Here is a 5,248-nt window from a genome sequence, read left to right on the forward strand (position 1 = left end):
GCTCCTCCGTCCATGGGATTTTCCAGGCAAAAGTACTGGAGTGGGGTGCCATTCATATGTCTACAGGGTCCATATTTGTAACATAAATGAGTCAATTAGGCAGTGTAGCAATAACGTGTGAGACACACCATGCTGCTGCTGCTGCTGCTAAGTCGCTTCAGTCATGGTCGACTCTGTGCGACCCCGTAGACGGCTGCCCACCAGGCTCCCCCGTCCCTGGGATTCTCCAGGCAAGAACACTGGAGTGGGTTGCCATTTCCCTCTCCAATGCACCAAAGTGAAAAGTGAAAGTGAAGCTGCTCAGTCATGTCCAACTCTTAGCGACCCCATGGACTGCAGCCTACCAGGCTCCTCCGTCCATGGGATTTTCCAGGCAAGAGTGCTAGATTAAAAACTAAGCCTTGTTAGAGTCATGCACATTCAATTTTTTTTTTGGTGGGTGAGGGGACTGTGCTGGGTCTTCGTTGCAGTGTGTGGGCTTCTCATTGCAGTGGCTTCTGTTGTGGAGTATGCAGGCTTCAGAAGTTGCAGCACATAGGCTCCAGAGCGTGGGCTCAGTAGTTGTAGCACCTGGGGTTAGCTGCTCCAAGGCATATGGGATCTTCCCAGACCAGAGATCTAACGTGTGTCCCCTGCATTGGCAGGTGGATGCTTAACTACAGGACCACCAAGGAAGTCCCAACACATTCAATTTTTAAAATATCATTGTGCCTGTCAAACATAATGTGTTTGTGGGCTGTTTGTTCCCCAAAGCTGCCACTTTGCAATCTTTGGACTAAGATCCCTTTCAGCTTTCAGGTTCTTTGTCTTCAGTTAAGTCAATAATGATGTGTGATACTTCTTTGCCACCATGGAAGTCTGAGAAATTGTGTGGCTTCCAGTTTTTGTTGTTATGAACAGTACTGCCAAAAACATGCTTGTGCACGGTTCCTGATATTCATATGCAAGAATTTCTCTTGGTCAGTGTAGATGGGTCCGGCAGGAAGCCAACACTAAGACAGAGTTAGAAGTGCAAACGATCTATTGAGGGTTTTACCTGTGAATGGTAAGGGGAGAAGGAAGGCAGGGAGAAACTTCACACTATGGCACAAGTCTGATTTGTGAGAGGAGAGGGAGAAGGAAAGAGGATTGGATAGGAAAAGTTTCAGGCATTCCTGCAGTGCTGATGACCAATCAATAAGGAGCTCTCGATCAGAGATTGATCCTAGCGGAGTCTCTTGCTGACCCCAAAATGGAAGTACCCTGGACCAGTCCTTGCCTGGGACCCCAGGAAGCAAGTGACCTTGACCTGAAAGCTGAGGCAGATCGTGAAGCCACGTATACCTGGAGGTGGTTAGCTAACTGTATTCCCTGTGGCAGCATCTCTCTTACAGGGAACTAAGCAGTACACCCTCCATAGCTGCCATACCTGTGTTTTCCTAGGGGTGGATTATGCTTATTGGTCATCTTAGTTTAAAAAAGAATAAAAGCTTATATTCCAGTGTCGAAAAAGTAAATTTTTTTAAAAATGAGTAAATCAAAGAATCATTTTAATAGTTTTTTTTTTTTTGCACGAAGACAGGAGACTGAATATCATTTTGTGCCTGATAGTCTCCCAATCTAGGTACCACGCACCTCTCCTGAGTAAATTACTTATTGGTCCTGCAAGCTGGTGGGGTCTGGAGAGCATGAGCATGGCCTGGAGTTCTGCAGTCAGAGAAACAACATGCAGAATACATAGAACAGGCAGCTCCTATGAAACAGAACTATTAGAACTTTACCAAAAAATTACAGGATGCAAAGTACTTTCTGGAGCAAAAACGGAATATCTTAAGTTCAAAGTTGTAGTGGAAATAGTCACTGTTGAAACTTGAATATGTTTCCTGGAAGATCAGGTAGAAGCAATAGCTCGACATACAGAGTGAAAATACAAAGAGATCAAAATATGGTGCAAAAAATATTTAGGAAAGAAATCAAGATTTGGAGGACAGAGCCAAGAGATCTTATTTGTGAAAACTAGAAAGGCTAGAAGAGAGGAATAAGTAGGCAAAGCACAGAGAATCTTTTGGGCAATGCAACTATTGTAGGGGGAGCAAAACTTGCCATCTCAAAATATCTTTAGCTTGATGATTATTTTGAGCTGAAAACAATCAAGGCTCAAAAGACTTAGAAAAAAACTTTGACTCACCCCTTGACTGCCTAAGAAAATGTAGATAGAGGATCTGTCCCAGAAAGGAGCCTTCACTATAGATAACTACAGTATGAACTAGGTGTGTAGACAGTGAGGAAACAAGCAAAGTCTGTTAGTTAAAATTCCTCTCTGAATCCCATTGTCTCTGCACAATATTTGCTTACCAAATATTTGCTTTTCCATCTCCATGTGAATTGCCTTCTTCCCCTTTGAAGTCCTAAACCACTACCCTTATCATCCTTTTCTGTCTTTAGCAAAAGATAGTATTTAAGCTGAGGGCTTTAGCCATTTTGACAAGTTACTCATTTTCTTGGGTGTCTCTTACATACACATGTTGCTAAATTTTGTTTGATTTTCTCTTGCTAATCTGTCTCATGTCAATTTAATTCTTAGACAAGTTAGAAGACCCGTAAAGTGTAGAAGAATATTTCTTCCCCTTCAGGCACTATTCTATATGATACTATGATGGTGGATACGTGTCATTATACATTTGCCCAAACCCATAGACTGTACAAACGCCAGAGCAAACCCTAATGTGAACTACGGGCTTTGGGTGTTTATGCCCCACGAATACAGATTTATCAGTTGTAACAAAAGTACCTCTGTGGTACAGGATGTTCACAGTGGAGGCAGTAGGCATATGGGAGCTCTATATTTTCTGCTCAATTTTGTTGTGAACCTGCTGCTGTTGCTGCTGTTAAGTCGCTTCAGTCGTGTCGGACTCTGTGCGACCCCATAGACGGCTGCCCACCAGGCTTCCCCGTCCCTGGGATTCTCCAGGCAAGAACACTGGAGTGGGTTGCCATTTCCTTCTCCAAAAAATGAAAGTGAAAAGTGAAAGTGAAGTCGCTCAGTCGTGTCCGACTGTTAGCGACAAGACACCCCTTTAAAAATACTGTATTTTTTTAAAGTGCCCCATAAAAGGTGAGCAAAGGAAGACAATAATTAAATAACAGAGAAAAATTTCTGTGACCTAAACAAATACTTGAGGATGCAAATTTCAAAAGTTCACCAAGTTTTATAAAGAATTCATTAAAAAAAATAGACATACACCTAGACATACAGTGGTTTAAAAAAATCTTAGACTGGCATTGGATTTTTCGTCAGCTGCTCCTAGAAACTGAAGGAGAGTAAAATAACATCCAATTTCCTGAAAGAAAAAGACTGATCCCAAGGCTTCTGCACAGCCAGAACTCAGTTGTTTAGTCACATTTGTTAAAATACTGAAATACTTCCATGATGGATAGGAAATAGCTCAGGCCCTGAGCATCTCTCTCTTCCCCAACCTCTCCTGTCGCTGTCCTGCAAACCTGTTCTGGCACACCAGAGGTTCTTCTTTCTTATTAACTGGTCAGTGTCTGTTTAAGTATTTGAATACCATTTCTACTGCCAAGATAGAATGGTATCCATCTGCCGAGATAGAATGGTACTCCCAATTCTGCATGGGGGAACATATAGTTATTAGGAGAAACAAAAGTTATTAGAGAATAAAACATCCCAGGTACCTCAAGCGAAGAAAATATTTAAGAAAGAAATCAAGTCAAAGTAGAGAAGAACCAAAATAGAGACCTCAGGAGGAGGAAGATAAAGAGGAAATGAAAATAGTGATGATAAATAACCCTTTTAATATATACTAAAATTTAGATGGGTAATGGTTGAGAGACGGGCAGAACTTGGGTTTTTGAAATAGAATATATTTTCTGCAAGGGAAAAGTCTAATAAAAGATTGGAATGAAACGTACTGAATTATCTCAGCAAAACCTAGGAATGGAGGGTAGAGAAAAAAAGGAAGTAAAAGAAACTCTTGAGTCCATCGTATTTGGAGGTAGGGTGAGTATGGAGAATGAGCAATTAATAACATTGTAAAGATTCTATCTGGGAACAGTGGTAAGTAGAGGACCTGGGTAGTGACAGGTGTGTGTGAGTGGTGGAACTAGTTGACCACTTGTTTTCATGAAATAATCAAGAAATATAGGTATTTTATTATGAATTTCAGGAGAGAAGATGACTCTTAGAAATGAAAAAGTATAGTAAACTTTCTAATTGACAAGGGGAAATACGAGTTAAATAGTAATGAAAAGGAAAAAGGAGAAAAGACAAAGTAAATAATAAAAATGGAAGTAATGAGAAGGGCATCGGTTATTCTACTATATGTAAACAGGATAACCTAATCCATTAACTTGTACAAACTTTCTGGTGGAGCAGAAAGCAAAAGTAAAGGTCAGATGTTTATATGTCACTCTTAAACTGATAAAGAAATATTCAAATGTTATCTGAAAAGCATAAAATAAATATATTTGGTTATATGAAATAAAAAGTTTATATAACAAGATATAAAAACAAAGGCACAAGACAAACAGTAGTTTGGGAAAAAACATGTGCCACAAATTGACTCCTATAAAAGAAAAAAAAATATCTATACCAGTTAGAAGGCTCTCACAAATTGATTAGCAAACACAAATACAGAAATAGGGACAAATAATATGAAAAGGAAATTTGTAGATGAGAAATCCAAATTTTCAATAAACTAATGAAAAACATTCTCTAATGTGGAGAAACTGCCAATTAATCTAACAATGAGATATCCTTAGTTATCCACCAGATTAGCAGACAATGAAAATTACACCTACTGTCGATGGAGATATGAAGAAAATTATTTTCTGCACACACTGTTGGTAGGAATTTGGATTATTTCAGCTTTTATGGAAGGTAATCTGTAAATACTTTATAAATTGCAATATGCATACCCTTTGACCATAAATCTTTCAGGAAATCTATGTGCTAAACATGAAAGCACTAGCGTGTAAACACATGCAAACATGTATGAGGATATTTTAGTGCAGAATCTTTTGTTGTGGCAAAAACAGAGGAATTGCCCTTCAGCATAGTCTAATAAATTGTGCTAAGATTAGATCAAGGAATACATGAAATTATTGCAAAGAATGAGTTGGATTTACATCATTTGATTTGTGGAAATCTCCATGATATATCTATAAGTGAAAAAAGCTAGATGCAAAATAGTATATGTGATGTGACCTCATTTTTTAAAAATGTGAATTGAAAAAGTTTACATATGTA

The sequence above is a fragment of the Bos javanicus genome, chromosome 16, assembly GCF_032452875.1.
Source record: "Bos javanicus breed banteng chromosome 16, ARS-OSU_banteng_1.0, whole genome shotgun sequence".
NCBI lineage: Eukaryota > Metazoa > Chordata > Mammalia > Artiodactyla > Bovidae > Bos > Bos javanicus.